This window comes from Lytechinus variegatus, chromosome 10 (genome assembly GCF_018143015.1).
Source record: "Lytechinus variegatus isolate NC3 chromosome 10, Lvar_3.0, whole genome shotgun sequence".
In the NCBI taxonomy this organism is placed as follows: domain Eukaryota; kingdom Metazoa; phylum Echinodermata; class Echinoidea; order Temnopleuroida; family Toxopneustidae; genus Lytechinus; species Lytechinus variegatus.
The window spans coordinates 29,354,546-29,364,523 of NC_054749.1; the positions used below are offsets into that span (position 1 = coordinate 29,354,546).

The 9,978-nt window shown below is 36.6% G+C and overlaps 1 long non-coding RNA gene across 1 annotated transcript; it reads right to left on the bottom strand.

The window, feature by feature from the left end:
• Positions 1-369: 369 nt before the first annotated feature.
• LOC121422886 lies at positions 370-5,646 on the bottom strand. Its single transcript, XR_005971202.1, has 2 exons — positions 4,994-5,646; positions 370-1,502 (listed from the first exon to the last, which is right to left on the bottom strand). It is a non-coding gene; the product is annotated as an uncharacterized LOC121422886 (long non-coding RNA).
• Positions 5,647-9,978: the final 4,332 nt, after the last annotated feature.

Consider the following 9,978-nt stretch of genomic DNA (forward strand, 5'->3'; position numbering starts at 1 on the left):
TACAGCCGATTTCTCAAGTAACCATGCATGAATACATATTTAATGCTTTTGATCCCCATGCAAAAGAGGACGATCAATGCATTACAAATTAGTTTCATGTATTTGTCATGTGATCAACGTAAAAAATTAAAACATACCTACATATATTCAAAGTCTATTATTCGACTATGTACACCTGAATCAGAATGGTGTACATTGCATTGTGATAAACAGAAAGACTAATCAAAATTACATTCAATTGCCGATATATTAACTTTTCCTATTCTAGCTGACGTATCAAATTAATTATATCAAAGATATCCTTTTATATTTCTATCATATTTATGTTAAAAAACATTATGTTCTTGATTTTAATTTCTTTTTTTTTCATGGAAGGATGTTTAATGCCCTTCTTTTTTTTTCTCTGTATGTAATTCGGGCTATTGTACCTTTACCTCTGTTGTGCAAGTCTGATCAATAAAGTTTATTATTATCAATAAAGAAATAAACGTGATGAATGAGATTGGCATAATTAAGCATACAATTAATGACTTCGTAAATATACGCACAGAAACAGCTACAGATGTCATTTCTACAGTGATATTACTCCGGGCGGGGACACTCGATTTTGGAAAGGGTAGGGGCATGTAGCCGAAAAACTGAAACCATACCCTTATTTAAGAACTGAAGTTGCTATGAAATGAGGGACTTAAGACTTAGGTCTTAAGAAACGGGTATTATACGGGCCACATCATGCTGATACTGTCACTATGCGTGCTCGAGCCCACCCCCGGGCACCATCAAACTATAATGAACTAACAACGGGACAGTGGTATGAGGTTCTGTCAGAACTGTCCACTTAAAAGGTAAAAAAACAAATGGCAATGCTTTAGGTAAATTCCGAGCCGATGGGATTAAGACACAAAGTCTACCAAGTATATTGTCATGATCGTGGTGTCGACCGATAACAGCGTTCCGTAAAGTGTCTGCTAGTCAAGTTTAAAAATATCCTTTTATGAATTATCTTAGACTTAGATCAAATGTATGAAACATATTTGGATATTTAAATAGCAACATAATTATGTAAGTTTCTAAAGCAGGGTGCATAAAAGGCATAATAGGAATGCACTTGAATTAAAATGAGAATACTGAAATCTGATAGCTCTGTATTGATAATCAACTATCTCTTAAAGACAAACATGATAGCAGTTTGTATCTCTGCGAATGGCGAACAGGCCATTTCCAGGGGAGTGTGGGGGGGGGGTGTCGAGGACTTCGCCAAGTACCGTATTTCGTTCTCATGGACTGGGTGGGGGTGTGACTCTGTCGCTGTGGTCGTTGGGGGGTCATTCGCATTAGAAGTATTATTACCAGGTGATCGAATTAGCTGGGTTAAATGGATTCCGGTTGGCACGTCTGGAAGGCGTCTTCTTGGAATGGTTACTAAGGTACGTCTCTAGATCATGTCTGATCTCCGAAAGAAGCGGTGACTCCTTTGTTTCCCTTTTCTGGACATCTCTTGGCTGTTGGAAGAGAAGAAATATTGCAACAAAAGAATAATGAAAGTGAGAGAGAAAGAAAATCAGATAAGAGAGGAATAAGAGAATCATAGTGAGAGCGAGAAAGAAAAAGAAATGAAGAAAAAAGTGAAAAATGGAAAAGAAGGAGTCTACTCAGTCAAGGATGATAGACGGGTTAATGTATGGTTTGACCCGAAACAAATTATAACAAATGATTTTTCAAATGTTTCTGGCAGTATTTGACCTCAGGAATAACAAACTAAAAATCTACCAAAATCTGCATGTGGAAAGTAGTTATTTTGAAGGTGGCGTCCAAGATGGCCGCCAATCATTAAAAATGGATATTACTCACTCACTATCCACCCTAGAATCCTATTTGGGTTCATATTCCATGGTCCAGTGTGTAAATGAATTTATTGATACAAGTTAGAGTGAATATTAGCACTCCAGTGTACCAGGAAAATCCAAGATGGAGCCTAAAATGGCTGCCATTGGCTAACAAATCCACAATTCATCTATTACTTGCTTAAGTCGCTTTAATTTGGTTTCTATTCAATTGTTTTAATGGTGAAGTAGTACATCGGGACAGGTTACAAGGAGAGCCAGTGGTCTGGTGTGTCCAAAAATCCAAGATGGCTTCCAAAAAATAGCTCATATCACATCCACCTGAGAGATATGATTTTGGTGTCTAGACCATGGTTCAGTGGTCAAATAATACATTGGGACAAGTTACAAGGACAGTCAGTTGGCCGGTATGTCCAAAAATCCAAGATGGCTTCCAAATATGGAGTAAAAAATGCTGTTGCTACTTCAAAAATAAAACTAACATAGTTTGTTCAATATCCGGGAAAAAAATAGTATAATTCAGCCACGATGGTATTTACAAATGGACATAGTTCATGTAATATCCGTCAAGGGCATATGATTTTGATGTCTATATCATGGTTTCAAAAGTCATAAAATTAGTTACAAGGACAGTCAGTGGTCCAGTATGTCGAAAATCCAAGATAGCTTCCAAAAATCGGAATCTAAAATGACTGCTATTACTTTAAAAAATTGACATAGTTATTTAAAATCCACCAAGGAGATATGATTTCGGTGTCCACAGTATGGTTTCATGGTTAAAATGATACGTTTGGACTGGTGATATGCACTTGTCCAGAATGCTTAAAATACAAGAGGGTTTTCAAAAAAGGCATCTAAAATGACTCGTAAAATTCAATAGTGGTCAGAGTTCTACAATATCTATCTGTAAGAAATAATGTTGGTGTCTTAATTGTAGTATGAAGGGTCAACTACTACATTCTGACAAATAACAAGCATGGTTGGTATTCAATTTTCTCAAAGAATCCATGATGGATTCTAAAATTTCATCAAAATGGGTGCTGTTAATAACTCATGAAACAATATGATAACTTATCCCCATGTATTTAAGTGTAGGCACCAAGATTATTTCTAACAGGTGGATATTGTATGTAACAGCAGTCACTCTAGAACCCATTTTTTAAGCCAACTTGGATTTTAAGGCAAAATGGATAGCTGCATAATTATCATGGCAACCAGTCCCAAAGTATTTTTTACCCTTGAAACCCTAGGGTAGACGCCAAAATAGTATCCCCAAGGTGTATTTGTAATGTTTTATATCCACTTTTAAGTAACAAAAGTCATTAAAGACTACCTTGACAGGATAACCCATGAAAGCCGAAAGGCTTATTTCCAATGGGGTCCTATATGTTAATGTTTTATACTAACTATAGGACCCCATTGGAAATAAGCCTTTCATGGGTTATCCTGTCAAGGTATTCTTCAATTTCATTGTAATCTCTTGTGATATTCTTGACGAATAAAACCAATCAATCAATTTAAGACCCCCACTTTTAAAGCCATCTTCGATTTTTGGACATTCCTGACACCTGACTGTCCTTTCAACTTAACCCGATGTATTACTTGACCCTTTAAACTCTAGTATAGACAGCAAAATCATACCTCCAAGGTGTAGTTATGATAAACTATGCATATCTTTAAGTAACAACAGTGAATTTACGCCCCAATTTTTTACTGGTCTTGTATTTACCCTATATTACTCGACTCTTTAAATCATGGTTTAGACACCAAACTCATATTCCCAGACAGATATTAAACAAACTATGGGCATAAAAGACCACTGACTGCCATTGTAACTTGTCCTAATATATAATTTGACCCTTGAAACCATAGTTTAGACATCGAAATTATATCTCATAGGCAGATTTCAAATGAGCTATGCCACTTTTAAGTATCAACATTTAGAATCAAGTTTTGGAAGCCATACTGGATTTTTGGTCATACCGGACCACTGACTGTCCTTAAAACCTGTCCTAATGTATTATTTTGGCCCTTAAACCAGTGGTTTAGACACCAAAATCGCATCTCCCAGACCGATACGAAATAAGTTATGTCCGGTTTAAGTAGCAGCAGTCAATTTAGAATCAATTTTTGGAAGCCAACTTAGATTTTTTTGACCAACCAGGCCACTGACTGTCCTTGTAACTTGCCCTAATGTATTAATTGATCCTTGAAAATAGTGGTTTAGACACCAAAATCACATCTCCCAGGCCAATATGAAATGAGCTTTGTCCGCTTTAAAATATCAGCAGCCTATTTTTAATATCAATTTTTGGACGCCATCTTCGATTTTCGGACATACCAGACACTGACTGTCCCTGTAACTTATCCTAATATATTATTTGACCCTTGAAACCAGTGGTTTAAACATCAAAATCAAATCTCTCAGGCCAAAATGAAATGAACTCTGTCCGCTTTAAGTATTAGGAGCCATTTCAGAATCGATTTTTGGAATCTATCGCGAATTTTTGCCCATACCAAACCACTGGCTTTCCTTGTATCTTGTCCCAATGTATTATTCGACCCATTAAACCATGATATGGACACAAAAATTATATTTCTGGATATTGAGCAAACTATGTCGCTTTTTTTTTTTAAAGTAGAACAATAATTTTCTACTCCATTTTTGGAAGCCATCTTGGATTTTTGAACATACTGGACCACTGACTGTCCTTGTTACTTGTCCCAATGTCTTATTTTACTTTATTTTAATTTGTTCCGGGTAAGGCTATTTTTGGCCGTATATAGGCTATTTTTTTGCCGTATATTAACCCGTCTATGACAGTTTTTCGAAAATCAAACGTTTCATTAATAGTCTAAAAGGAGATAGTTTTGAACATGACTAAAGATTATTGCTCAGTGAGTTCCATTCACGAACACCTGTGTACCGAATAAGATGAAGACAAAATTCCAAACGAAGATATACACGAACCTAAAGAAAAAAATTAAATACTGAAAAGGGGAAAAAGCAGCCGATCTCTGGCAAGTGCTTATCCGAGTGATTTCTTAGATAAATATATCATACATCACCATAATTATAATTCTAAAAAATGTATAATAGATGTATACTTGATTACTCATTGATACTGATTAGATGAATTTTCACCTACCTTGTGGTATGGAGCCCCTTGACTGAAGCTAAGGAGAAGGAAAGATACAACCAGAAGCAAATACACCCCTTGCTTCATAATTTATTCAATGTCGCCAGGTCAAAGTCAGCAGAAAAGCTTTAATTATCTACACAGCCACAACCAGGAAAGCCAGTCGGTTAAAATCGAACTGCTGTTTTTCTCCACAAGAGAACCGTTAACCTTGCACGCTTAAATGGCACTTGCCAAGAAAAACAAAATTCGTCATCCACGATTTGGTCTTCAGGGCACAATTTTTTTTAAGTCTGCAAACATGGTAAAAAGTTTGTTCACTCAGAATACAAGTGCCACGTGTTTATCGAAGTGGAAGGTTGTTACAATTTTTGTTCGCTGTCTTTCACCCCTCTACGTTTCTCTTGCTATCTCTCTTGATTAAAAAAATATATTTCTTCGTTATTGCGGTCATTGACAAGCATTCAATATTATAGCCGATGCAGGTTTTATGTTCACCTTTTCACAGTTTGAGCGCCAGGTATTTTACAACACACAATAGCCTGTTCCTATACGTACAATAAATAACAAGAACCCAAGAAATCGTTTAATTCACCTGTATTGTAATCACCCCATTTCCTTCCAGGTATCCCTCAAGCTCCTTCTTTTTTTCTTTCATACCATAATCTCCGTCGCATTATCTGATTTTAATGATTTTCGACTGCTTCACCCTCTCAACTTGATCCCATCCTACCCCCTCTCTCTCTCACAGTCCTTCTCCATTTCTCCTTTTATCTCTTACCCAATCTCTCTATCTCTCTTCCACACACTAACTCACCCACACGCATTGTCTTCTTATTTCACCTTCCCTCTTCTTCACTCTCTTTCACCCTCTTCTCTCTGTCACTCCTCTGTTTTCATTGTACAATATTAATTTCATAAAACCGATGGCCTTGCACAGGAATTTGCAAAGAATGCCCGTGACAATAGCCTTATTGTAATGGCGATCATGCTCGAAGTGGCCTAATAGCCTGCTAATAGCAACACGCGAAAAGGGCTAAATCTATTATTGCAGAAAAGAATGCATTGAAATACGAATATGGATAATAATTATGTGGCTAAGGGACGCACGCCTTACACGCCTCATGAGCAGGGAGGACGCTACATGGGGGTAGTGGGAGTTCGCCCCTCCTGTGATTTTTAATACTTAAAAGGGGAAAAGGAGGGGGAACAAGAAAAGAAAAGAAAGAAACAATGAGGTAGAGTATTCAAAGAGATGTATAGGTCATATATCTCTATATATTCACTATTATTCTAATAAGTTTAGTAATAGGGGTAATTACATCACCTTAAAGTGATTGGTTAACATTGGTTTGACTTTTAAAAATCTGAGCTAGAATGTCACACTTGTCACCTGTGTCTGTGATATGTTACAAAAATGAAGCCCAGAAAAAAAATGCATTCAAGAATAATTATTTAGTGCTTCAAAAATTGAAATATAAAGTGACCGGAAACACCATCTTAATTTCATCCCATACACTTATGTGTACTATTTAGGCATCTACAAGACGCCTATTTACAAAATCGGGGTTTGCCTTGTAGTTTTGGCTTTTTATTCTCAATAATGGTTGTTTTCAGGGTTTATCACTTCTAATACATGCACTTGTACACATGTTTCATCTTGGTTTGAGATTTTTTTTTAATCGGCTGCTTACAAAGTTAAACAATACCTTTAAGCTCATCTTGTCCCTCTCTATACCAAAAAAGGCCTTTCATTTCCCTTTAAGTGAAGAAAAGGGTTTTGGCAATCTAAGCAAAATAGTTTTTGCGATTGATACCTCACCTATCTTTGTTTATATCTTCTTCTTTTATGGAGGTATAATTTTCGAAGTTGCGCGTGGCAGACTTCGGACAGTATACCTACTCAAGTTTTAGGCAAAACGCAAGCTTATCATACACCTATAAGTGGGGGCACTTTGGTGCATTTCTTCGGAACTTTATTGTGCTCTTTTGATATTACATCATGCTGTTATTCACATTGACTGTTTAATATAATGCTTATAGAATGTAACTGCTAGTACAACACAAATAAAAGTAAGTTTTGGGCATTTTTTTTAATCAAGTGCACACCTAGTCACCATAGCATTTCAAATTTATTTGAATGGAAGATAAAATAGAATCGCTGATAAAATGCTTTTCTTACGGGCATAAGTACCGCTGCCAGGGATCGAACCGTGGTCTTTGTATGTATAGCCAGGCGCCTTAATTATTAGACCACTCGACCACAATAGGTCTACACATTTTCTTATTTTACATCAGATTTTTATGAAATCGTTAGTGTTCTGATTGGTTTGTCTTTTCTGTAATAATTCAAAGCTTGTTGTTGGGTTCGTGAACCTGACCTCCACACCTCATACACACAGATGACACACAAACACACTTTCTTTTCCCATAGTACAAAGTTCCAAGCACCGCTCGTTATTTTCTAGCGCAGATGTACACGAACACACTCCTTTACTCTTTACTTTTCTGAGCAAAAAAATACTTTAGGGAATTAAAAGGGGGAACTCGGATTTGGAAATGGTAGAGTTGAGCGGCCCCAAATCTGAAACCATACCCTTGAAAAACTGAATTTGCTGTCAAATGAGTGTTCCAAGAACTATAGATGACCCTCTGCAAGTGGGGGGTGCTTCGAAACTGCAATTTAATTGTTTAACATGAAATGGGCCCTTTGATCGAGAACTGACGAATGAGTGAGGGGCTTAGGAGGGGGGGGGGGGCGGTGGGTTGGTCAGTGAAAAAGGATAAAATGATATCCTTGGAAACTGCTGGCAATGCGTGAAAAGGGGGCCTCAAGGGCCGCACATATCCCTTACTGGAATTACGCGTGAGTGCCGCCCCCCCCCCCCCCGATTCGGCAACGTACAAAAGAGCAGCTTACACGTGACACCACACACATCAAATATGCGAATCCATGACTGTTTTCTTTTGAACTATTCCAATCTTTATTGCCTTCTTTTGAAACAAGCTTTAGGTCAGAGTGGATCTATTCAGCCTCCATAGTGAGTGATAGTCATAATAATGATATCTTTAGGTGTGGATCCCTGCGGGTAAAATACGGGGCATACACACGACTTTTTCTTTAATTCAATTTTTTTTTGCCCTACCTCATTCTATTCTACAAATGTGAATTACCCCTTTTTAATGCAACACACCTTGTACGACTAAATAGTTGCTTCTCTTGATTTTTTTTATTTAAATCAATGAGAAAATTTCTGAAGAAACCGACATTAAATGCACTAATAAGTTTGTTGTAACTTAGTCGAGCTTTCAAGTAAATGCTACTTTTATCCCTCTTTAATAATGTTTCAATTTTCACTACTTTTTATTATTTATTTATTTATTGATCGATTTTTACTGCGCCATGAGCATCTTCTTTAGATGGATTCCGGCGAGTGATTTCTATGAGCACTTAACATTATTCTAGGATTTCCAAGAATCTCGTCATAATTTCTCGACAAAAAAAATCAGTGCAAGAGTTACTTACAATATTTAGTTGTGTTTTGTAATCTTTGTAAAATGTTCAATAAGATTCGGTCAGGATTAACACTTACACTTACACATCCTCATGCTTCGTTTCAAACGTAGCTTTCTTCTTTATGTTTTTTCCATTTCCTTTCTTTCTCATTTACCTCCTTATTTTATAAGTTGATATTAAATGCCTCTTCCATTATGTAGGCCACTCTGGGATGACACTATTCCACCATTTGAAGACATTTCTCAGAAAATGCAAAGAATTCTTGATTAATAACAATGCATGATGATATTTATAAAGCGCTTATGAATTCCAAAAGATGTTTCTAAGTGGATAAGTAAAATAGAAATAGAAAGGAACTTCGGCTAAATATTAAGTAATACAAGTTTAGTTCACAGTATGAAGCTGAGGGGTTGCATATGCTACGAGAAATGGTCATTTATGTTTATACAAAATAGTAGGTTTTTTACATGTTCACAAATTCGTCTATTGAATCTGCTGTTTTGTAAATTTAGGTAGAATGTTGCTTGGACCATGCATAAACATCATAAATTCATTTAAAAATGTATATCAAACTTCATTTGTGGGATTCTATAATACATGTAATGTGTTAAATTTAGGTACTGTTTAGTGTCTTCTGGTATCAGTGCCTTTAATTGCCTAAGGAACAAAACGAACATGAATTTAAAACATTTTATTTATACTTAAGGTTAACAGTGAAGTAGAGTCATGACTTAAAGATATAACCATGGAGCTAACAGAGAATAGCTCTATGATATAACAAAGTAATCCTTTGACCCATGTTTTAGAGATTGATCCGATTTCTTGGAGGCATTATGAAGAAGTTGATATTATCACACCAGTGGCCTGTTGCATAAAACTTTGTACCTGAGAAAACTCTGGTAAAAACTGAAAACTAAGGTTAGTCTGATTTCTGCCATTGACTTTAACACAGGGTAAAAACTCCGGTAAAAACAACCTGAGTTTTCTCAGGTAAAAATTTTTATGCAACGGGCCTCTGCTCTAACCAGTTGGTGGTTTGGCCCTGCGCCAAACGTTTTCAGCGTCTCGTTTCATCTTTCGGATGGAAGGATATAGCTTCTCTTCTGCGGCAGAGGCCTATTGAAAATGAAGTTGAAAAGAAAAGTGGCGATATTTTTACTATTATAGAGATTCATAAATTGTCACTTTTATTCGTCGCACCTAAACAAAACTATTGGCGTTCCAATCTACCCATACTCTTATTCACGGGAGTGGTTTACGGTACACCACTGTCATGACTGTGGTAAGTCGTATAAGGACTAAGAAAAGTGAATAGAGGTACATACAGTAGCAAGATTGGCAGGCGAGTAAGCAAAAGATTGGAATGTAGATTATTTTTTTCTGAAAATGAGGGTAGTCCTGAAAAGGATTGTAAACCAGAAAGTTGGGAGTCTTAACTAGTTGGAAAGGTGAGAAGGCTGGCTTGAGTCGGCGAGAA